Here is a 25,804-nt window from a genome sequence, read left to right on the forward strand (position 1 = left end):
AGGTCCGGTTTTGAAGTTATGTTGACATTTTATGCTTTCACCAAACAACACCAATTACACCGGTTACTTAAAGAGGACGTCAAACTGTGCATTTTCGAAAAAAACGAGTTTCGTAGGTGCCAAACTTACCGAGTTATGACTATAAATCGAAAATAAATCAAAATTGGCCCTATTCACCCGCCTGTCCCCATTCACTCCATATTATGGAACCATGTTTTCTGTAAGTGGATGCTATTTTTTATTTATTTAATTCATTATAGTAAGGGGAATGTATACATAAGTATCAACATTCTTGATTTTATGGCCGTCATTTTGCTGGGTCTTTAAAATAACATCAATCTTTCGTTTCTTTTTAATATGTTTTGAAGTAATATTCTTAACTATATGTAATGGGTAACCATCCATGTTGTCTTGGATGATTTGAGTCATAATTTATTATTACTAAATTAGTATAAGTTGGTCTCCTGTAAATGCTAATGCATCGTTCTCTATTTTAAGTGTTAAATCCAAGAAAATCAGTGTATTATTCTGCATAACTTCAAATGTGGGCTGTACAAACGGTGAAATACCATATATATATATTTTAATAACATTTTGAGTTGCTCACTGGTTAAATTTGAAATAAGTAGAGTGTAGTCACCATAACGACGAAACAGTTTAACTTGTTTAAAATATGAGTTCTTACCATATATATCTCTTCAAAATTCATAAAAAATAACTTAGCTATTGTTGAAGATAATGGTAATCCTACTGCAATTCTATCCGGTGCATGATAAAATTCCTTATTACAAACGAAGTAGTTTGGATTTAAATTATTTCGAACAATTTCTATCAATAAATTAGTTCGCTTTTATTCATTTTTTTTCTCTCAGCAAGTTTCTTTTCTAGAATTTCTATCGATTGTTCAATAGGAAGAATATTACAATATAGGTTAACAATATCCAGCGAAACTGAACTATAATTCTGTAACATTTTAAATCTTGCTAATTCTTTAGCCAACTGTATCCTGTTTTTTATGCTAAATTGGTTGGTTCTTTCAATAGTTGATTTTATTTTTCTGTCGACATGTTTAGCATTTTGTACGATGAGATTTGCACAGCATCTACTAGAGTACCTTCATAGACAGAGTATGGCCATTTCTGTTCCGGTTTTTCATTGGTCGCGTGAAAATAGGCTGACACGATGTTCTTAGGGCCGTACATAAACAAAGAAGATGGCTGTTATCAGCAAGCAAGATTGAGGTTATGCACATCTTACATCCTCCTGTGATAAAGGTGAAAGGCGATTTAACAATGTTTACATCTATTTTTCGTGTGCTATTCGTAGATATGCTAGTTTAAATTGTTACTGCCACATAATGGGCCTGTTGCAAACTTTTGCTAGAGCAGAATGAAGAGTTGTTTCCTATAGATAATGCCTCAAAAATCACGATGAGCGCATCGGCAAAGTCTGAAATGCACTCATAAATTCACAATCTGCGTAAGAAATTTGCGTTATTTTGAGCTTCCCGCTTCCAAAACGATACTACTGCACAGGTGAACATTTAGTTAGAGGAGTTGCTCCATCGTCGGCAATATTCATCATGGCCGACGCTTGCGCAGTTCCTCGCGTAATTCGAGGAGAGTTCAAGGTCAATTAAGGCGGGCGAGGAAAATATGAACGTAAACACGCCGATTGTTATATGGTTTAATCCTGTTCAGGTGTTATCTCGTCCCATCACACGTGTTTTGGCGGACTGGCGTCGGCCATGATGAGTATTGTCGCCAATGGAACGACTCCTCTAACAAAATGTTCACCTGTACCGTAGTATCGTTTTCGAAGCGGGAAGCTCAAAAAACCGCAAATATCTTACGCAGATTGTGAAGTTATGAGTGCATTTTAGACTTTGCCGATGCGCTCATCGTGATTTTTGAGGCATTATCTGCAGGAAACAACTCTTAGTTTTGCTCTAGCAAAAGTTTGCAACAGGCCCATTGAGATTTTTGTGAAATTTAGCTTCTCATCGATGTTAAGGTGAGCCGCCATTTTGTTTGTTTATTTACGGCCCTAAGAGCATCATGAAGCCTAAAAACTCGTTGACCAATCAAAAAGCGGAACAGTGTTCCTGTAGTAAAAAGATACGAATGGCCATACTCTGTCTATAAAGGTACTCTAGCATCTACTAGCAGTCGTATTGGAACATTTGGTTTGCGCTGCTTCAAAAGTAGTTGAAATGGTGCTTTGGCAGCGTGTAAATTAAAACTATTTTTACTTGCACAATAGACTTCAAAGCATTCTTAAATCTAGAATTCACAAGAAGCACTGAATCATTAATTAATTTGTTGATTCCTAAAGTATATTTCCTAGATGGATCTTCTTAAGGTAACTATTTGTCATGATTGTTCTGAACATAATTTTTGACTTTAACATTCAAATCATGCTTATCTATAATAACAATTGCAGTGCTTCTATAATTTTTAGTGATAATCAAATTATTTTAAACGCGTCTTTGATTAGCTCTTTTTATTAATTTAATAGCATCCATTTACAGAAAACATGGTTTTAAGCCAGCTTTTAGTACTGATTATAATTTACAGAACAAATTTTGTCATACTTTCAAAAAAAAGATACAATTGGATAAAATTGATGTTTCTGGTGTGTGCAGAATTAATCGTAATGATTATGATGCAGTTTACATTGGTAAAACTAAGTAATTTTAATAAAAGATACGCTGAGCATAAAAGAGATCAACGATCACAAATGTTTAAACGTAAAAACGAAAATAAGCATAATATTGGTAGTGTGCAAGAAAATTTAGGAATCATGCATGGTAGTAGAAATAAAAAAAACATCTCAAAGTAATAGAATGTTTTGAAATTTGCAAAGCTATACGAAACAATCAAAATGTTATTAACACACATACGGATCTGTTTACTGTTACCACGCCAACCATAGATTTACATCAGGATTTGGCAACACTATGGCTATGGCACTCTTTAGGCGCTCTATGTATTTTTTACTCTTCTTATTTTCAATGTTTTGTTAATTTTTTGTTCTTTTGTCCGAAATTCTGACGACGGCTGTATTGGCTGCAATGCATCGGTATGTAAGTTAATAAATTTGTAGTTTTATCGATCATCTTCGCTAAAATTCTTTTGGTTTAAGTCGATTTTAAAAAATGCAAGAATACAAGATTACAGAAAATTAAATCTCTTCTCCGTGCATAAGCATTTTCTCTGTGCTTTAGGATCATTTGCAAAAGTAAATGTAGTTTGACTTTTCAGCAATTATACTATTTCCCAGTGAAAGGAAAAATCATGTCTGGCTCATTTTAGAAAATGCCATCTGTTGTACCATCTTTGGAATGACCATTGTGAAAAGACATTTGTTTCGGAGTGCATGCTTGCAGGTATTTAAATGTGTTGAACACTGAAGTAGAAAAAAATAGTTCCCTATCTCGTGATACACTTTAATTCTTACCCCTTACCTATATGCAAACCAAGAACAGAAGAGATAACTTTCTGAAAATAATTTTACATTTATAAGAGCAAAAAGAAATTCTCCTCGTACTTTCAACAAAATTTAATAAAATTCCAATTGTGAATTAATAAAGTAATCCAAATAACCAATGAACTCTCTGCAGATGCATTTAAGTAGATTGTCGAAATAAATAGGCTGAGTAATTGACATTATCATCATGGAATAACTTACCTCCCTTGAAAATATTTCCTTTTTCAAACTGGACTCACAGGTTCACGGAAACCAACTGCGGGGGGTGTCTGTGGAAGACAATACAATGAGGTTACATAGGATGCATTTTAGGTGAAACTGGCTGGTAGAAGTTCTCGGATTCACCATTAATGAGTGATCAGACAGCTAGCGACAAGTCCACCAGTTTCATTAGATTCTTTTAAGTAGATGCCTAAAACTACAAGAAGTTGAAACGTTACCTTAAGATTAGTTTTGCCATTCTTTAGCAGGAAGATGCATATGCTTAAAGAGGAAAGGAAATCATTCATTATCAATGCCTTTTATTAAATATATTCTAAGAGGAAGCTCCAGATATTTTTCGTTGGAATCCACTTTTGGCTGATGTGGGACAATTCCGTCTCTTGTTCCTCCTGGATTGCTCGAGAAAAACAAGCCAATTCACAACATTCATGTTAATAGAGAAACTGCATGAGCATTGAACCATGGCTTTACGATGCATCGTTGACTTTTATATTATAAACGGATAATATTAACGTAGGTTAAAGAAAGGATTTGGTCCTTTGACCGGAGAAACATGTTTTTCAAGAACAGTTTTTGGGCAAATCGATGTTTTCCAAATTTTCTATTTTAGGCGATATGTAAGAAAATCATTTTGTTTTACTCTTGAACATTATTTTTGAGGAGCACACTCCAACCACTTTGTCCATCTTCTTGCTTATAGAGAACTGAAGAGGAGACAACCAAGGGTGGTTTAATTTTTTCATAATGTTAGTTATCCTCTGGCCATTCCTGCAATAACAACCCTAAATTCAAGTTCGTGCTGACATTTCAGAAAAACTATTTCTTCCGCTAAGATTACTTTTTCTCACTTCCCTAATGCTGGTTTAGGGTATACTGAGGCGTAAAAAAATTGGCACAAAATAAAAAAACTGAAAAAACTAGCACTCATTCTAAGTACAAGGATGTTCACAAACCGACTCCCGTATTAAAATGTAATCCTCAAATTAAATTGTACTGCATTTTGCAATTTGGACCTATAAATTCTGGCTCATCTGAAAAAACACTTATGTGCATAGGGAAACTAATGGCACATACGTTGTTTTTAAACCAGGCTAGAATTTATAGTTCCAAATTGCAAAATGTAGTCCAATTAACCTTCACCGACCTATAGTCTGTCTGAGATGGGAAGAATCGTGGAAAGTCGGAATTAATAGCACTATGTAGAGGCAAGGGTAGCGTTCGAGCTATTGTCAGCGATGAAGACACCGAACCAACCCCGCACGGTGGCGCACCGCAAAGAGGGCTGGCTCCTCAAGAGTCGCTTACCGCGCCGCGCGCCGCACCGCTCGATGCCTAGCACGGAAATTTTCCGCTCCAGGTCTCAAATCCCGGGGTAAACTGCCTCCCCGATTTCCATTGCCTCCTGTGCGGTGGCTGCGACGTGCGCGTAACATCGAGAGGTGACAGTTGATGAGGGTTGAGACACCCCCCCCCCCCCCCCCGTGCAAATAATTCCGACTTTGCACGGTTCTTCCCATCTCGAACAGACTATGTCTCCTACCATTTCCCTTTCCGCGTAACCGTTGGCAGAAGTATGAAAACGAGAAAGTAAAAACTCGCTATACAGGTACTCTAAAAAAAACCGGTGTTTTACTTATACACATTGTGAGTCGGTGATGTTACAAGCAACAAATTGTATCCTCCAATCACAAATTAAATGCATTTTAGAAGCAGCGACATTTGGTGAGACCGACTTTTAAAAGAGGTTAGTGTATTGTTACTCTCCAATATGCCAGCATAATGCTGAGGAGCAGGGCTGGGAACTCGGTGGGTTTTCGGAACCGGCTCCGGTTCTGGTACCATTGGTCCAGAAGCTCGGGTTCGGGTTCTGGTTCCGGTGGTCTAGGAATTCAGGTTTCGGTTCCGGAACCGGTTCCAGCTGTAGGTTCCGAGGCACATGAATCTAGTTTTGAAGAAGTAAATTGCAAGAACAAGAACGAAAAACGATTCCATGTTAAAATTTGAATTTAACTGCAGCATCAGCTGATACCAGTCGCTCTCTCCTTATATCCGATTACTCTTGAGCCTTGACTATGCATATCAGCAAAGATCCCTCGCTATAACCCTCCGTGGCCCTTTTTTATTCTTGCCAATTTCCAAATTATTATTTAATGGGAACCCATACGGAACCCGGTTCTGTCCTGGTTCCCATCGGTTCCAGAACCGGTTCCGACTCTGGTTCCGGTGTTCCTGAAACTCGGGTTCGGGTTCTTGTTCTGGTTCCGGTTCCCCGAAACATGCCGGTTCCGCAGGTGCCGGGTTCCCAGCCCTGCTGAGGAGTATATCGACGGTGTAAGTCGGCAATCACTTAACTCGGGTTGCGACGTCGCAGACTTCCTGTCATACCTTATTTTTTAAACGGAAAACTACTCAACGGCAATTCTTTAAAACTGTCACGATTTTTCTTTTCTATGCGAAGAAAATTCTGCAAAAACTTCAAGAAATACCGTCAATTTTTTTCTCCTTTAAAATAATGATATAAGAAGCGAATTCTCGCGTCGGATCGGGTAGAGCGCGTGAATCCGATCCGGTGAATCCGCATTTTCTCGTGAACCCGATCCGCGTTTTCGAGGCTAACCAAACAGATGGTTGGTGCTCACTGGGGTCATCGTTGAAATCCAGACTAGACCCCGCAGAACACTGGGGGTTTGCTCAAATCCGATGCTATTGATTATGCTCATAACTCATCCTTCATCAGAATTTCAAATATTCTTGAATTTTCCCGTTATCATATATCGTTATCCCGTTTTAACCACAAGCAGAGTTGCTTAAAGAAATTTCACATGAAATTTCATGAAATTTCTTTTTTCCCCATGAAATTTCCTTCGACCGACAAAATGTCAAAAATGCTTGTTTTTTCCAACAGAATTTGTTTTTATTTTTAAGGAGAATAATATTCGTCAATTAGACCAAGTGGAGCGCTTTCTCTTCTTAGTTCTTCCCTTCTCGTCTTCTCTCACACTTACAAAATGCTTACTCTTTCATTTTGAAACATTTTCTCTCAGATTCAAGAAAAAGTAAAATACCTAGCTACTTACTGATCTCAAAATCCATCACTTCAAAGCTCAAAAATACAGGTACTCTACTTGTTTATCAAATATTTCCTATTTCAAAAAAGAAATACGTTAGCGAAGGGAACCGTTAATTTCTGAAAAATCATTTAAATTGTTTCAAGGATAGTTTAAGATCCCTCCCTCCCTTTTGTACCAAAAAAGAAGGATATACCTACTATTAGGGGGTACTAGCATTCTTTATAGTCAAGAAATTTGTTTTGTTCCAAATATGAAAGCTAATGTCTTACTTTATCCGTAAAATTTATTTTGGTGTTCAACCAGCACGGCTGTGTGTTCAACTTCAAGTTCAAAAAAAAAATTCAAAATTATGTTTTTGCTGTTTTACTCAACTTTTTGGGCATTTCTAAAGTTCCCTTTGACAGTTTACCACGTGCGTACACAGGGACTTAAGGAGATTCATAAGTTTCTAGGGTTTAATCCTGAATGAGTCAGTTAAGCTCGGGAGGGATTTGCCTGCAAATAGTCGTATCTTACAGTTTTCGGTACGAGTAGAACGATGCGCATGTAAAAATTTCACGAAAAATTGTCTCCGCGGAGATATAACGATTCCTTTTAATGGGTCCTCGAAAACGTGTTAGAACCGACCGCCGTGAATCTTCGAACTATACGCGTCATAGACGGGAAGATGGCGGCGCCGGAGCCGACCTGCTTACTACCGCCACGCTGCCGATGTTGACATCACGATTTCTCGTTTGAGGTTAAGTAAGTTCTATGTGAATGTTTCATATCCTACATATATATATCTGTATCGCATTCTGATATAAAAGCTTTAGAGAATTAAGAACAATGGATTTGAATCTCAAACAAAGTAACCTACACCACCTCCAATTGACCAACAAAAACCAACGCAGAGACAACGTCAACGCGACGCCGCCGTGTATTCTTCCACCACGCATTCCGCCGCCATACTCGTTACGTGTAACATGCGGGACCTACGAGCGCGCAGTTCAAACGCCGTTTTAGGCCACTCTAATTTTTGGCACTTTCAAATAAACTTTTCTCCCGTTTGCAGTCATCAAAAGAATTTAGGAAAAAAACTGTAAGCTCCGATCACTTACTACTTTCGAATGACACAATAAAAGAAAATGACTTAACTGACTCATTCTGAGTGTTAAATGAAATTTTTTGAAATTTCCTCATGAAATTTCTTTTTATAATCTCTCACGAAATTTCTTAACTCTGACCACAAGAGGAAGTAAATAGATTGAATGGGCCATGGATAACAATGCAAGTAAGTAATTTTCTTTCTTCTTCCGAATTATAATTAAAATAAAGAGACAAATTATGAAACTCTTTCTCTCTTCAGTTACTGTTAATGCAGCAGTAACTGCGTCATTTGAAATAGAGGAGAGGCAAATAGCAGCCACAGCAGCAAGCACAAGCGTCCAGCCCACGTACAAACTGGGGCTCTCAAACTGGCACCAATTCTTCTATTTCTCAGCCATTTCTGCACGGAATGCTTTGAAAATTTCAAGATCTGATCTGTGATGTATCCCGAACACATCGGTTACCCTCAAAGATCGTCGGCCGGGAGCGGAAGAGGTGCAGTAGTGGGAGGAGGAGGGGGTGCAGGGGGAGAGGGGATGGTGTTGAGGGGAGGGGGTAGCCGAGGCCGAGGGAGAAAAAACCAAAATTGTTCATATGGCGGCTGCTTTAAATTTAAAATGGCCGAATTTTTTTTTACTCATTTTTGCGGAAGAACGCTCATTTATGTACATTCTTAGCCATCTTGGTTAGAATTGGAATCTGCAGACTGGCAGTGAAATTTTGTGCGTTAGAAGTTGGTTAGGAGGGTGGCTGCACTTTTGGGCCCTAAGCCCTCCATGAATCGATCTGTCCATACTCTCCCTATACAGGTACTCTAAGAAGCTTCTGAGCCCGTTTTCTCAGAACCTCAGTTTTGCACTTACGGCTCTCTTCGCTATCACGGCAGCTCTGCCTCCATGGCCAGCCAGGGCCGGCTGCCAGTCAGCTGATAATCGAGTTGTCTTAACTCTGGGTATGAAACATTCATAGAGTCGTAATGTAAGTGGGAGAGCTGGCACCACTTTTAAGCATTTTCCATGTCCCGAATTCCGAGACTCCTGTGTGACGACGGGTCACTTTTTCGATACATAATCGATTGTTTGCGATACACGGGTACCCGGCCATCCGATGACCAGGGCTGGACGGACGGACTGGGCTGACGGGGGCCCCTGACGCTGGCAGAGCCGGATAGAAGCTAAATGGCCCGGGCGGCTGGAAGTCGGAAGGGCCCGTAGCCGGACTCGGATCTCGGTAGTAACAACAACAAAGGAGTAGAGTCCCTTTATACCCAGAGTTAAGACAACTCGATTATCAGCTGACTGGCAGCCGGCCTTGGCTGGCCATGGAGGCCGAAACGTGTGCACCCAAACTAACGATATTGGGGGATAAGGATCAGGAATCCTGCGATGTCTGTCACACAAAAACAACAACATCAACAAATTGATCAATTAAAAGAAAATGAGATTGGTTTGTGAATAATTTCTTAATCTATTTTCATTTTGGACCGATGGAAATGACAATTTACTCTTGATAAACCACAATTAGGTAATATTTTCATTATTCTTGTTCACATTCGAGGTACCGCCATCTTGGTGCACTCGTTTCGGCCTCCATGAGCGAGAACCAATCAGAATTGGATTTTTTTTTAGGCCACTTTCGGCCCAACTAGAGTCCCTTTATACTGAGAGTCAAGACAATTCGGCTTGTACGATTTTGACTGTATCATGTATATCTCTTGTATGTATCTATGGTTACGCACCACCACTTGTCTTTCTGATCCTCTCTCACGTTCATACACGCTCTTCTGATCCCGATAGTTTTGTCCTTATTTCCTTCCCATTCCCCCCTTTTCCCTACAGTTTTGGTGACCTCGACGTGATTTGACCTTGTCTAGTGACGCGAGACTTGGGATTCATCGTCATCGTTCGTTTAAGTGCATTTTTGGTAACATTTAACTTTGAAAACCTATAACCCTCATAACCTTCAAACCCATTTTTTATGAGTTTATTCGATGATTTTATCATCAGCTGAGTGCTCTCCGTGCGCGTCGACAGTCTAACCTCCTATCGCCGGTTTCGCGTTCCGAAATAGCGGAGTTAAGCGAATCGCCATAGTAACACTTTCCGCTTTTGTTCGGGCTGTTAAGATGTTTCATCGTAGTATTGACTTGTGATTGTGCGAATTATAAACGGCACCTGTGCTCCTGCTCTCTCAGCTGACATTTCTTCAGACGTTTTACTTCTCCTTTCTCCGCCCGGCGCCCAGCTCACCTTCCTTCACTCCGTCTCTCCGTCTCTCCGTCTCTCTACACCGCATCTTGGTGCTTGATCATATGATTTGAACTCTTTTATTTTTCCTTCCATTTGGGGCCCCATTTGTCATTTTTGTTCTCATGTCTTTTTCATTGTTTATGTACCTACCTCTCTCGCCCCTAGTTGGCACCCTCCTTCGCCCCTCATTTGGCAACCTCTCTCGCCCCTAGTTGGCATCCTCTCTCGCCCCCAGTTGGCATCCTCTCTAGCCCCTAGTTGGCATCCTCTCTCGCCCCTAGTTGGCATCCTCTCTCGCCCCTAGTTGGCACCCTCCTTCGCCCCTCATTTGGCACTCTCTCTCGCCCCTAATCGGCGCTTTCTCTACTGTTTTGCGTATTTCTGTGTATTTTTGTGAATTTATAACATGTCGGATAACGAATCCCAATGTACGGTTGCGCGGCTTAATGCGTTAAGTGCCACGAAACTAAGGCACGAAGGTCAGTTACGGAGATTTTCCGATTATTTAGCCCAAAATGCAGCCGACACGTCACAGCTCAAAGTGAGACTTAGTGCCGTAACGCCCATTTTGTCTCAATACTTAAATATTGTACACGAAATTTCCAACATCAGCGATGCAGACATTTCTGATGACATAAGCAATTTTGAGAGTTTGTATTTCAGTGTGTTGTCAGTTGCCAACGGCAGACTGTCTGATTCGGGTTCCAGTTCATCCACTAATGTGAGTGAACACGGCTACAATTTTGCTCAAAGGACTTCCTCCTTGAAAAAACCTAATATTCCAACATTTGATGGTTCGATCGAGAACTGGATGAGTTTTCGGCAAATGTTCAACTGCATTGTTCATGCAGATAGGTCTCTTTCTTCAGTTCAAAAGTTGTTTTATTTAAAATCTGCTTTAAAAGGAAATGCTGCTGCTCTATTGCAGAATTTAGAGTTAACGAATGAAAACTATCCAGCAGCGTTAGAAATCTTATCAGAGCATTTTGATAATCAGCGAGTCATTGTGGATAAACATGTCAGTTTTCTAGTTAATTTGCCGGACGTGTGTACAGAAGAGTCAACTCGTAAATTAATTATCCAAGTTCAACAGGCTTGTCATGCATTAGATGCATTAAAGGTAGAAACGAAAACTTGGGATCCGATTTTGATTTTCTTAATTACTAGTAAATTTGACAAAGAGACTTTGAGTGAATGGGAAAAAGTGGCTCCCAAAAAGGAGTGCCCAACGAAGAGCCAATTGTTTGATTTTTTGGAAAGACGGTGTCAGGTATTGCGAGCGTTGACTGTGTCAACATTGCCAAATGATCAGCGAGAGCAAGGTAAGAGTCTTAAAAATTCCACAAAAATCGGAAATAGCTTTCGATGTCCTCTTTGCAATCAAGCACACAAAATTTATCAGTGTTCTGAATTTTTGTCTATGCCTGTCAGAAGTAGAATTGTTAAAGCAAAAAATCTTGGATTATTCCTAAATTGTCTGAGAAAACATGAAGAAAAATGTTCTTCAGTCAGAACATGTTACGAGTGCTCCAGAAAGCACCATACTTCTTTGCATTTACCACAGTCCACAAATCAAGAAGTAGTTCTCTACTCCAAGTCCAAGTCATCCTGACATGGATGTCACAAACGGGAATAAAGATTACAGAAATTGAACGTTTTTCGTAATCTTTGATCGGCCCATTCTCAAATGCCTTTCTTTGTACTCTATGCTTTCTCCGTTCCTCCTGTCATTCCGTTTGTTCCTTGCCAAACCCGCAACCAAACCCGTAATTCCCCGGTCCATTCCAGATTTGCGGAAGAACGCTCATTTATGTACATTCTTGGCCATCTTGGTTAGAATTGGAACCTGCAGACTGGCAGTGAAATTTTGTGCGTTAGAGGTTGGTTAGAAGGGTGGCTGCACTTTTGGGCCCTAAGCCCTCCATGAAGCGATCTGTCCATACTCCCGCTATACAGGTACTCTAGAAATTACCACGTATTCCACACCGCCATTTTGGATCGAAAATGTATCGAAAAAGCGACCCGAACCAAAGACATAAAGACGGAGGGCTAAAAGCAAAAAATGAAGCTTCTTTTCAACCACCTCTACTATTGGCTAGATGATTGGCGGCGAAATCGGGACAAGTTTGAATTCAAATGTAGGGCGGGAACTGTATAAAATAATTGCGGAAACAAAGTATTCTAGGTTGATTTTTGCCCAAATTCACTTACCCACTCATATTTCTTTAACTTCAGGTTAGCTTTGGTCCGTCGTCGACCGATTAATTTCATTTGGGAGTGACGGTCATCCAGAACTGTTACGACCTGTTTGAACCTGCAGAACCACCATGAGCAGAAGAAAAACTAACTTTATCTGAGATCACTGCCTATTACCAAGCAAGAGTAGGTGTAATACAATAGGACGCAGTCCCAACTTTCTTAATATATTCGTTTTAGGCATTTAAAATACGTTTCGAAGAAGAAATATGGAAAAATTAAGAGGACAAGTTCAAATCAAATTTCCGTTTGCCGCCATGGATTCCCGCGCTCATTTACACACTCACACAAGCACCCAGCGCCAAACCAGGCTTCACTTTTTCCCCGTGCTTTTAGATACGAGCACTCCGTCTTTATGTCTTTGACCCGAACTCGGCGCACACCGGGCTCGGAATTCGTCGAGCAGAACATGGCGCCAGCTCTCCCATTTACATTACGACTCTATGTACTCTATGGTATGAAAGGTAGAGTACCTTTATAGACAGAGTATAGCCCCACATACACGGTAAAAGTGGACCTTAATATTGGCTTAATGTGGGAGTCACCGATGCGTTGTTGAGCGGTGACCTTCAAAGTCACTTTAAACAGCAGTTACACGATTAAATCGACAGGGCCTAGCATTGTTGCCGAGCCAGAGGCCCAATACAAATTTTTCATAAGAGTTCAAATGGGTTAGTGAACATATTTATACAACCCTGACAACAGTGACTTAACTTGTTTGATTTTTTAAAATTCTGGAAGTGCACGTGAATATTGAAGGTTATGTGTTGATTGTTTTTTGTTATTTCCAACCATGAAAGAAATTCCAACCGAACATATTATGATTATTTTGGGTAGGTGAAGTATTGTTCATAGGTTCAGAAATAACTTTTTTGGGCTGAACCAATACCCTCGTGGATTTGTCATCGTGCACACCAGCTCTACCTGCTAGCAACTCCCTGCATGATTTACCCGGCTTGGGCATAATTTTAAGTAGGACCGTTCTCTTCACGTTCTTGTTCCTATCGATGAAAGACATTTTAATGACTGAAAATTGCGAAACGCATGCGAAAACGAATAAAAAAACTCCACTAACCACACTACACGACCGGGAGAAAACCAAACACAGAGCAATCCTCCAGAGGATGGTGATCGTTGATTCAGAATACCATCGGTGAGCCTTAATAATCGTCGGCCCGAAGAATATTAAGGTTCACCGCTCAACAACGCATCGGTGACTCCCACATTAAGCCAATATTAAGGTCCACTTTCACCGTGTATGTGGGGCTTATGGCCATTCGTATCTTTTTACTACAGGAAAACTGTTCCGCTTTTTGATTGGTCAACGAGTTTTTAGGCTTCATGATGCTCTTAGGGCCGTAAATAAACAAACAAGATGGCGACTCACCGTAACATCGATAAGAAGCTAAATTTGACAAAAATTTTAATTATACGACAGTAACAATTTAAACTAGCATATCTACGAATAACACACGAAAAAAAAACGAAAACATTGTTAAATCGCCTTTCACCTTTATCACAGGAGGATGTAAGATGTGCATAACAACCTCGATCTTTTTTTTTTTTTTTTTTTTTTTTTTTTTTTTTTTTTTATTGAGAGTTTAGTGGCTTCTATTCCTTTAGGAATCTACAGCCATCTATAGGCACTATTTATTGTCCGAAGACATCAGAGAGTTTGGTCGACATCCATGCTCGGGCTTACAAATTTTCACGGATTAAGGCCGAGCGAATTCTGCTTACAGATCCACTCGTCAGTTCCATGAAAATTTGTCGCCACCACCGGGATTCGAACCCGGGACCTATTGACCTAGAGTCAGACGCGCTAACCACTAGGCCAACCTGCGGACCGATTATTGAAATTGATAGACAAAGCTATAGACAAAGAAGACATAGGGGGTATAAAGCAATCCTATTGGTTGAAATGGGTAGTTCCCATAGACTAAGGGGGAAAATGATAGACTAACTATCGGGTCCCTCGTAGGTTGCCGTTAGTTAGTCTATTACCTACCTTCTTTGTCCATTGAAACCACCCACTTCTACCAATAGGATCCCTCCAGATCCTTTTTGTCTTCTTTGTCTATTGCTTTGTCTATCAATTTCAATAATCAGCCCGCTGGCCGGCAACCTCAATCTTGCTTGCTGAGATCAGCCATCTTGTTTGTTTATTTACGGCCCTAAGACAGAGACAAGAGACCCTCCACTAGTATCTTGGCCATGGTGGAAGCTTTTACTTTCGGGACTTCAGCATTCTACTGTTGACTTACCTACATGGTTGATGTTCAACAACGTGTTGGCAGTTTCGTTTTGCAAACAAGCCGAAAATGGCCGACGTTTGGGAAAGTTGTTTGGCTCATGACGTCATCCGAAGCTCATCATCGACCATGTAGGTAAGTCAACAGCCGAAACTAGGGTGATGACTGTTGCTCCCTAATAATTGTCCATAAGGAATTGTTGAAACCCCGAAAGTAAAAGCTTCCACCTGTCGCTAGGAGGCCAGTGGAGGGTCTCTTGTCTCTGCCCTAAGAGCATCGTGTCAGCCTATTCGCTCGTGACCAATGAAAAACCGGAACAGAAATGGCCATACTCTGTCTATAAAGGTACTCTAATGATAGAGATCCAAAGACATAAAGACGGAGTGCTCGTATCTAAAAGCACGGGGAAAAAGTGAAGCCTGGTTTGGCGTAGAGTCCCTTTATACTGAGAGTCAAGACAATTTGAATCCATTTCTGATTGGTTCCCGTATTTTCGGCCGTCTCAGTGTCACAAACGGGAATAAAGATTACATTTTCACCAATTGCAAAGATTATAATCTGGAATGGACCGAGGAATTTCGGGTTCGACAAGGAACAAACGGAATGAAAGAAGGAACGGAGAAAGGAATTTGAGAATGGGCCGATCAAAGATTACGAAAAACGTTCAATTTCTGTAATCTTTATTCCCGTTTGTGACATCCATGAGCTGAATTGTCTTGACTCTCAGTAAAGGGACTCTAGTTTGGCGCTGGGTGCTTGTGTGAGTGTGTAAATGAGCGCGGGAATCCATGGCGGCAAACGGAAATTTGATTTGAACTTGTCCTCCTAATTTTTCCATATTTCTTCTTCGAAACGTATTTTAAATGCCTAAAACGAATATATTAAGAAAGTTGGGACTGCGTCCTATTATATTACACCTACTCTTGCTTGGTAATAGGCAGTAATCTCAGATAAAGTTAGTTTTTCTTCTGCTCATGGTGGTCAAGGCGGATAAAGAATGGTGGTCGCATTTCGATTTTGGCTATGCCATTTTGAAGCACTGTGACGTCAGGAGGGTACGGCTTTTGCCATGCAATTCGAGGTTGAGCCGACTCCTCCGGCCTCGGCCGGCCCATGTACCCGATGTACCCGATACCATGTGACGTCCAGAGGGTACGAAATGCGACCACCATTCTTTATCCGCCTTGCATGGTGGTTCTGCAGGTTCAAACTAGAGTCCCTTTATACCCAGAGTTAAGACAACTCGATTATCAGCTGACTGGCAGCCGGCCTTGGCTGGCCATGGAGGCCGAAACGAGTGCACCCAAACGAACGATATTGAGGGATAAGGATCAGGAATCCTGCGATGTCTGTCACACAAAAACAACAACATCAACAAATTGATCAATTAAAAATAAAATGAGATTGGTTTGTGAATAATTTCTTATTCTCTTTTCATTTTGGACCGATGGAAATGACAATTTACTCTTGATAAACCACAATTAGGTGATATTTTCATTATTCTTGTTCACATTCGAGGTACCGCCATCTTGGTGCACTCGTTTCGGCCTCCATGAGCGAGAACCAATCAGAATTGGATTTTTTTTTAGGCCACTTTCAGCCGAACCAAAAGTGAGTTGTCTTAACTCTGGGTATAAAGGGACTCTAGTTCAAACAGGTCGTTACAGTTCTAGATGACCGTCACTCCTAAATGAAATTAATCGGTCGACGACGGACCAAAGCTAACATAAAGTTAAAGAAATATGAGTGGGTAAGTGAATTTGGGCAAAAATCAACCTAGAATACTTTGTTTCCGCAATTATTTTACTCAGTTCCCGCCCTATATATTTGAATTCAAACTTGTCCCGATTTCGCCGCCAATAGACGCTATTAGTGCCACGTCACAGTCGGTATCGATTGTATCGAACTGGATCCAAACAATCAAACATAACCTCATCTTGACACCTCCCTCCCAGAATTTCACTGTCAAAAGCCGAGAAACTGGCAAGGTAGATTTACACAGGTATGGAAAAGTTGAAAATTTCCCATGAGCCTCAGTACGTGTCACATGACCTCTTGACGTAGGTTAAGGGGCCCGTTTTTTAATTAAATTACAATCAAATTAACATTCAAACGTTTGTGCGTTTAAACACTAAAATTAATATCGCATAACCAAAATTGTGCAAAAAATCCCACAAAATTTTGACAAACGATAAACCGAACATAATAAATCAAAATGATCAAAACATCCAAAATGGCTGACGTTAAGGGGCCGCTGGAGAGCCAATCAGAGGCCAGTTGTTTAGTTCTGTCCATAGACGCTATTAGTGCCACGTCACAGTCGGTATCGATTGTATCGAACTGGATCCAAACAATCAAACATAACCTCATCTTGACACCTCCCTCCCAGAATTTCACTGTCAAAAGCCAAGAAACTGGAGTGGCATAGGAGTGGCCTAAATCATGGTGGCCCTCGTGGGTATTTTCACCTTTCTGAAACTGCTTTATCCCGTCAACTTAACAATGCGAGAACGTTCCGCGATTAAAAGAGCTGTCTCTAACACAACTTTTTTCTCAAACTGGGCGAATTATCTCTGAAATTCTTAAGTTTCATATTGAATAGTAAGGTTATGTTTGATTGTTTGGATCCAGTTCGATACAATCGATACCGACTGTGACGTGGCACTAATAGAGTCTATACCTGTGTAAATCTACCTTGAGAAACTGGAGTGGCATAGGAGTGGCCTAAATCATGGTGGCCCTCGTGGGTATTTTCACCTTTCTGAAACTGCTTTATCCCGTCAACTTAACAATGCGGGAACGTTCCGCGATTAAAAGAGCTGTCTCTAACACAACTCTTTTCTCAAACTGGGCGAATTATCTCTGAAATTCTTTAGTTTCATATTGAATAGTAAGGTTATGTTTGATTGTTTGGATCCAGTTCGATACAATCGATACCGACTGTGACGTGGCACTAATAGAGTCTATCCTCTAGCTAGAGTTAGGGATGTCGATACTCAGGGAAGTATCGATACTCGGTATCGATACTGGTATCGACTCTAAGCATCGATACCGGTATCGATCATCGAGCTGAAGTATCGATACTTATGAGGTATCGATACCATCGATACTATTTCTGAATTATGCCGTGATTCTGAGTGTGCATATGTCTGTCGGCCGTTAAATTCCGCCAGATTTACGCCTCTCTCGAAAAAGCCCTGTTCGCGTCCTTAGTCAACTATTTTGAGCCCTTAACTACAGTTATCGAACTGAGCTTTTACCATTTTTATTGAAGTATAATCATCTTGAGAAACTTGATTACTCCGTCGTTTGTCACAGTGCATTATGAAGGTGAAATAGCGGGGAGAGAATTTTTTAAAAAAGAAAAAGAGGCCTTCTTCATGGCCAAATCAGATTAAGTATCGATACCGTCGATACTGGGGTCTTGGCATCGATACTGCATGGTATCGATATCGGGGGCAGGACATTACCTACAACGGCATTACCTCCAAAAATCCAACATGGTCGAGCGAGAGATCGAAACTTTGGCAATGTGCCCAAATCGATCGGTCGATGTTTTGAGATGTAAGGCTGTCTCGAATTTTACGATGTTGCCAAACCAAAAAGTAAGCATGAGATTTCTTTATAGGTGTTTCTCACTTTCTACCACTGTCGATGGTCTGGGTCTGTGAGATTGTGCGAGTTGTGGTGAGATAATCTGATAATCGCTCTCGAAACATGAGCATGAGCGTAAATTTAGAGTTAGAGGTTAGAATCCATTAAGTGAAATTGGTAGAAATGTATGTATTAAAAGGCATTGAATCACAGGATCAATTAGTTTCTCGTAGACTTTTCCCCTAATACTCGTGGATCGGGAGACTTGTAATTTAAGTAGTATTGGTGATGTGATTAGATTCGTGAAAAAGTGTAACCGCATTGCTTGCTTTTAACTAGCGCTTATGGTTTTGATGCAATGATTGTCATCAGTTAGTTTCCTCTACTACACGACCGCACCCTTATGAAGGCAGATGAAGAATAAAAGTGGTTACTTCAGTTGTTACTCTTTCTCTAAATTTTATGTTTTGGCGTCTCCGCTCCGAAATCACAAGGCTGCCGTGTTCCCTAGCTATGCAGATCGCTTGCTAAGTCTGCCCCCTGTGGAAAGTCTAATCATACCTAAGTTCTCTCCGGTTGGAATTTCTCTACTTCAATGTACGCAAAATAATATTTTGCAGCTGAAGAACACAGCATCTCTCTTGCGGCTATGAAACAATCCAGTTTTCTCTCTGAGCTATTAGATTTCATGATGTGCTTGACTTGACTGTAGCTTGATCAGTTACCTAGTTCATCCAGGATGTCACCATGCTCTTCCACAACTCTTGTTGTTTAAACAATTAATGGGCTCCATTAATTAATGTTCGACAATGTTGTGGAAAAGCACGTCGATAGTCCGTCCAAGCATCGAAGGAGAAGTACATTTGTATGAAGGTTTGTCAAGTCTGGCTTAAAGTAAGTCATGTACCTACCAGCCTTTCACCTATCAGCACATCTTAGAGCGCAAGTTTTCTGACAAATAGACCAATTCTGCATTGTCAGAGGTCAGACAATGATCTACCTTTTTTAGAATCCTTTCAGATGTTCCAGTAAACTGTAAACATCAAGTAAACATAACCTCACTTTCTTCTTTTACTTTTACACAGAGATAGAAGAGATAGCAGCATAGAGTAAGAGTAGTTAGAGGTAAACTCTCCCGAATAGAACCCCTAAGAACTATACCATCATTGCAGCCTGATTAGAGGTTTTTTTGAAAGTTGATTTCTTACATACGGAAAAAAATCAGCGATTCTCGTAAAATTTGGGGGAAAAAATAGGAATAGTTGGTTAATAAATTAGGTATCGCTCGGCATATATAAGAGCTCCGCCGAGTGACGGAAAATTTCAAGGGGGATATTGTGGCATTTTCACGTAAAACTTATGAAACTTATGCGAATGAATGAGGCTGCTTATGAACCAACAAAAAAAATGAAAATTCAATTTTGAATTTTTTATGAGATAAACTTCGTTGGAAAAAAAACATTGTTAGTTGAACTTGCAAATCGTCGGCGTGATTATTGTTACAGGCTGCGGAACCAACCCGTAAAAAGTACCTAAGTTTAAATGCATGGGAATATCCACCGAAAAAATTAAATTGCTCATTTAACAGTTTTGTACTTACAAACTGTCCGACTTGTTCCAAATGAGGAGCTTGGAGGACAAGGCGCATAAATGCAGTTTTTGAAAAAATTAAGATATGGTATCACAGCAATGCCCCGCAGTTTATTGCCCCGTGAAACTCAGCCTGTTGCTGTTGCGCGGGGCAATGCAACTAAAAAATTAGTGCGGGGCAATGAAACCAAATTTTTGCAATCCCCCGCAGGAATGAAATAAAATTGTTTCACAGCCCCGCACCAAAAAATTTAGAGTTTCATTCCCCCGCAAATTAAATTGCTGATTTTTCATAAAGTTAGATTCTTTCAAAGTCATCATAAAATTCTGAACGACATTTTCCATTCCTTGGAGTTTCTACTCAACAGCCTGGTCTATTTCTTCTAAAAACTTCATGCAAGAAAAAAACAGTTTGCAGCAACTCAACATTCACTGTGTCTAGTTCTCCTGAAGAGGTAAGATATTTCAATTCCAATCGTCCTATATTTTAAAAACACTTTCAGAATCGCACTTCACAGGATTCCCAACACTTCCAATTTCTTCCCTTTCAATTCATAGGAAAGTTAATAAGCTCATTCAAAGTTATTTCTGGTCTTTGTACTTTTGGAAGAAAGTAATAATAATAAAAAAAAATCCTACATGCTATTTCTTTGAAACAAATGCCTTCCAGGAGATTGCACTTTTATGATGCAGTGCATTGTTTTTCTGTCAATCTTTCAATAAATTTTAAGGTAGATTTTCAAGAACTTGATGATGTGATTTTGCTGCTAAATCTCTGTTAATAACTGATCTAATGCGGAAAAATCAGTTGAATCACAGAGTGCTAGTAGCTTTCATTTTTCCATGAGGATCCCAGCAAACCAAGCACTTCGTAAAGAAGTTCTAGAAAAAAAGAATAAAAAAACAGGCATTAGTGATTATTTCCTCATTGAACAAATAATTTTAAGAAATTGCAAAATAGCTTCCATCGTTTGAAATGTTTACACCTTGGCATGTTGGATACAGAATGAAGTGAGTGACCAAAAAAATAAACATCCATAACATTGAGAACTACAGATAGAGGGCATACATGAGGCAAAAATAAGTGACTGCTGGATTTTTAAGTCATGCTAAATAAAGAATAAATTTGTTGTTAAGTATGATAGGTAAATTTCTGTATTTGAATTTTTTCTTGCGTTTCTATTTTTAATATTCAATTCATTTTCCTAAATGAAAGTCCCGTCACAGAATTTTTCTACTTAAAATAATTGAAACCTAATGTTTGACAATTGACTGATAAGTACCACTGGTAAGCATAGTGAAAATTGAGAGCCCAACCTCAGCTTCTAGGAGCAATCCCTTCAGCTTTTTATGATCTTATCTGTGACTTAGTCAATATTTAAACCATGTAATTTATTGTCAGGAAAATCTCATTGTATCTACTACAATTGGATTCATGTAAACCTACATTTACTCGATCACACTCGAAGTATTTCGACAGTGTGAGTCGGCAATCACATAACTCGGTTTGCGACATCGCAGACTTCCTGTCATACTTTATTTTTTAAAAAGAACACTAGTCAAAGGCAATTCTTTAAAACTGCCGAGATTTTTCTTCTCAGTGGGAAGAAAATTCAGCATAAACTTCAAGGAATGATGTCCATTTGTTCTCCTTTCAAAAAATTTCATAGAGCCGGAGATTTCCAGACACCGCAAACAATATATGTGATTGCGGACTTACACCGTCGATTTGGGCTACTGAGCATTTTCAGGAACTTAATGAGAGATTCATTGAATGGAGGAGGGGTAGGGCATGAGCGTAGCAGTAGAGGTGATAGAGTTAGGGAGTGAGGGTTCAGGAAATTCACTCCAGATAATCTATAATTGAACCCAAAATTCGCAGATGGGCATTTTCCACACAATATTCATAATCATTTGAGGCTGAACGTTTGACAAAATTGGTAAATCACCAGACTATGGCGCGATGTGCCACAGATCTGTGCATCACGCTCAAGATCACCATAGTAATCTGGAAAATGCACTACAGTGTGTGCACCATGCACCAGGTATGATCACAAATTTCAGGTCTCTTTCATCTAGGTGAAATCTGCCACAGGCTGGTTAGAGTACTACTTTATGTTTACTGCCAACTGATTTTTAACTGTTATAAAAATAACTACCATCTAAACTTAAAAATCAATGTATGGTCAACTTAAGGTTGGACTTCTAAGCAGGTTGTACCAGCCATTACGCAGTTTCAAGCTTGCAAAAAAGCGTTTGAGCATGTGTTGGTGCAGCCACAGGCATTCTTTTTGGATTTCTGTTGAGGACTATTGTGGCATCAAGATGTATGCCACATTGCACCATAGCCTGTACAATTCCAGGGCTTGCAATAAGTTACAGAATCAGAACACTGTATCATCTAGTGGGGATCATGGTCTTTGCACTGCGCATAGGTACTTCGACTACTGCCAGAGGGAGTATCTACTTACAATGTGCAAAACATCAGATTCCTATTATTATGTTCATGTTGAACTTGAGATACTTGATTAAAAGGAATACTTGCTTACCATCAGAAACTGCATGAAATGCCCGTCTTTTCAGAAGAATTTCGAATTGTCGTTGCGAAACTAGTTGCAGTTTCTAAGTGCACTTATCGATTCTTTCATAAGAATGAAGAAGCTTAGATTTCCTTCAAAGTGGGTATAAAATAAGGACCATAAACGAGGAAGAGTTGAAAAATTGATTTTAAATTATCACAACAAAAAAGTAATGCCCAGATAATTATAAACACTGAGTTTCGGGCCAGCCAGCATGAAGTTAGTATTTAGTAAGCTACGAGTAACGCAGAGAGTTTTAGGTTATGTTGATGTTTTCTCGTTTCGCTGTTGCCATATGGTAATTCCTGTAAAAGCTCTTTGAGAGGTAATAAGTCAACTTTAGACATAACTAATGTAAATTTAACTTTATTACTGACATGTCTCACTGTAATCGCAGTAAGTACATGCCATTTGTGTTGAAATTACAAAATCTATCTGCCCACCGACAATAAAGCTTCTTTATTGGTCCATGCCACTACCTCCAATTTGGCTCCACTGTTATTTTTGCTTTCCCAACCTTCCAAATCAGATGTGCACCATACGATTTGCCGAGCTCATCAGCTCATCACTTAATTCTACAAAGAAACAACAAGTTTATGCCAAAAATCTTCAGCTGATTAATAAAAGTCGATCTTAGTAAGCCCTTAGTCGTAGATAAAGTGAAAATTTAGAGATTCAATGGATGTAATATTTTAATGAGGTTGGCTACACTGAGATCGCGGGGATTTTTTTAGCGGGAAATCCTCTGATACTTAAATTCTCGCAATGAACATTTTCAATTTTATCTGACGAACGGGGGTGTTTTAATTGTTTAAAAGCCCATCCGGGTCGACGAATATGCACTATTTTTCACGAGGAATCGGAAAAAAAACACTTTTAAAGGCGATAAATCATTAGTAAGGAAGAAAAAACAAGCCGAGCGCAAAAAATTTACGCATCTGAACACAGCTTGCTTTCTTTAGTTCTTATTCAGCACTTATTTGGTGATGCGGATTTTTATTTTTTGGTGCACGTGTTTTTTTTTGGAGGGGGTGGGAGGGGGTTAACATTTAAAAAAAAAACCCAAGTACAGTGTATTTCCGTATAGTTCATTGCAGTAAGGGAGAATTCTTATTGAAGAAAAATGAGTCACGGTGCGGGGGGGGGGGGGGGGGGGTCAGCATTTTCAAATATCGTTTTTTCGGTCCATATGGTTAGAATTGGCATAAAAGGGGCTTATTGCGCATACTGGAAGATCAAATCTGTCTAACATCATTTCAAAATGGCGGCCGATTAAAGTTTTGAAACTATCCAGTTTCAAGGACAGACATTCTCAATTTATTAAGTTTAGTATGAGAATTTCCGGGATCTTTGAAATTATTTTTATTTTTTTGAGGGGGGGGGGGATAAATATCGATCATTTCCCGCACTACTCGCTATCTCTCCCCCCCCCCCCCCATCGGAAGGGGGAATATTTTTGAAATAACTCTATTTGAGCGCATCTCTATAGGTATCCGTGGCGCTAATCTTCCTACAATTTTTATACCAAGTTACCCAATTTTATGCAGTTACAGGTTAAAATACTTTCAAATTGTTGCATTTAACAAGTTATTCGTGCATCAAAGAAGGTGTTTTTACACCATCCAGAATTTCTGGGGGGGGGGGGGGCAAATGAGACTATTTCAAATTCTGGGGGGGGGGGCGGCCCCCCTTCGCACGCCTCTGTTACAGAGATTTTGGACTTAATCGATGCGATGTATCGCATGATCGCATGCCAGTTCGACCACGTCATGATAAAAACTCATGAAGTTTAACATCTCTGCGACCAACGCCCAAAACCGCAGAGGGACGTAACGTCACCGTTTTTTTACCGGCTGATGAGAGCAGAGAGCAGGGGAATATATTTTGCTGTCGACGGACTGATATCGACCAACTGCCACAATCTCGGCATTTCCATCCGATCATTCATGTTCTGTAGTATCGTTGAACATTTATTAAGAGAGTCCAAATGTCGCTTCATTTCATTGATATCCTTCATATATGGGCTGGGCCATTATCGGTCCGAGAAAATCAAACTAAAGATCAACAAAGCGACTCACACAAGAAAAGCAACACAGTTCGGGGTCGTTTCGGCAGAGTTATGTGGACTAAAGGGGTCAGTCGAGAAAACTATTTGTTTTGAACAATGTATCGCCTTCAATTTTCATTGCGATTAATCCACCGTACAACTGGCTTGTTGAGAAGAACGGGCATTTGCTGATTGGTTTCGCGCCTTCATTTCGTTTAACAAGCAACACATCATAAACCACAGACTGGCAACATTGTATGAGTTTCAGCGCTCTCTGTCGGCTTTTGGCCGCAACCCCTCTTGGGTCACATTCAGAGTTGCTAAAAGAAATTTCATCGAATGAAATTTCATGAAATTTCACAAGAAATTTCATGAAATTTCTTTTTTCCCAATGAAATTTCTTTCGACCGACAAAATGTCACAAATGCTTATTTTTTCTAACAGAATTTGTTTTTATTTTCAAAGAGAATAATATTCGTCAATTAGACCAGTTGGAGCGCGGTCTTCTCTCACCTCTTCACTTCTGGTCTTCTCTTGACTACTCTTTCTCTTCTGGCAGTTCTGGCTCATCATGGGGAGGGGGACCGGGGACCCTAACCTCAAATTTCAAACTGTTAATTTTTGAAAAAATCAGAGACAAATGAAAAAATCATTTAAATTGTTTCAAAGATAGTTCAAGATCCCTCCCTTTTGTACCAAAAAAGAACGATATACTATTAGGGGGTAGTAGGATTCTTTATAGTCAAGAAATTTGTTTTGCTCCAAATATGAAAGCTAACGTCTTACTTTAGCCGTAAAATTTATTTTGGTGTTCAACCGGTACGGCTGTGTGTTCAACCAAAATTTAAGATAAAAAATTCAAAATTATGTTTTTGCTGTTTTACTCAACTTTCTGGGCATTTCTAAAGTTCCCTTTCACAGTTTACCACGTGCCTATAAATGAACTTAAGGAGATTCATAAGTTTCAAGGGTTTGATCCTGAATTCTGCGTGTTAAATGAAATTTCACGAAATTTCATGAAATTTCATGAAATTTCATTATGAAATTTCTTTTTATAATCTTTCATGAAATTTCTTAACTCTGGTCACATTGCCACAATCGATTCGATATATCGCAGGGGAGTCTTGTGGAGGTAATGCCGTTGGAGGTAATGCAGTATTCCCTCGATATCGTGGAGTATCGATGCCGAGTATCGTTAAGTATCGATCGAAAGTATCGATACTTTGCAAGTATCGGATAAGTATCGACATCCCTAGCTAGAGTCCCTTTACCTCTAGCCAATAGTAGAGGTGGTTGAAAAGAAGCTTCATTTTTTGCCTTTAGCCCTCCGTCTTTATGTCTTTGTAGAGATCAGAGACAAATCAGA

The 25,804-nt window shown here is 39.7% G+C and overlaps 1 protein-coding gene and 1 long non-coding RNA gene across 3 annotated transcripts in view; one reads left to right on the forward strand and one right to left on the reverse strand.

Moving 5' to 3' along the window:
• Positions 1–3,117, forward strand: part of ND-B15 (NADH dehydrogenase (ubiquinone) B15 subunit) — a 31,301-nt gene extending 28,184 nt beyond the window's left edge. Inside the window, exons 4-5 of one of the 2 annotated variants that reach the window (XR_011899212.1) lie at positions 3–220; positions 1,074–3,117. The gene's annotated coding sequence lies outside the window, so the exon portion shown is untranslated. Of the gene's footprint in view, positions 1–2 lie in introns of both variants that reach the window. The other variant, XM_072296492.1, reaches the window with a different exon arrangement.
• Positions 1–22,731, reverse strand: part of LOC140223958 (uncharacterized) — a 35,479-nt gene extending 12,748 nt beyond the window's left edge. Inside the window, exons 1-3 of the long non-coding RNA XR_011899213.1 lie at positions 22,362–22,731; positions 19,134–20,694; positions 3,691–3,758 (exon numbers count right to left, since the gene is read on the reverse strand). This is a non-coding gene — a long non-coding RNA (uncharacterized lncRNA). The remainder of the gene's footprint in view (positions 1–3,690; positions 3,759–19,133; positions 20,695–22,361) is intronic.
• Between the last annotated feature and the right edge of the window lie 3,073 nt (positions 22,732–25,804).

Source organism: Bemisia tabaci, chromosome 2 (assembly GCF_918797505.1).
Source record: "Bemisia tabaci chromosome 2, PGI_BMITA_v3".
In the NCBI taxonomy this organism is placed as follows: domain Eukaryota; kingdom Metazoa; phylum Arthropoda; class Insecta; order Hemiptera; family Aleyrodidae; genus Bemisia; species Bemisia tabaci.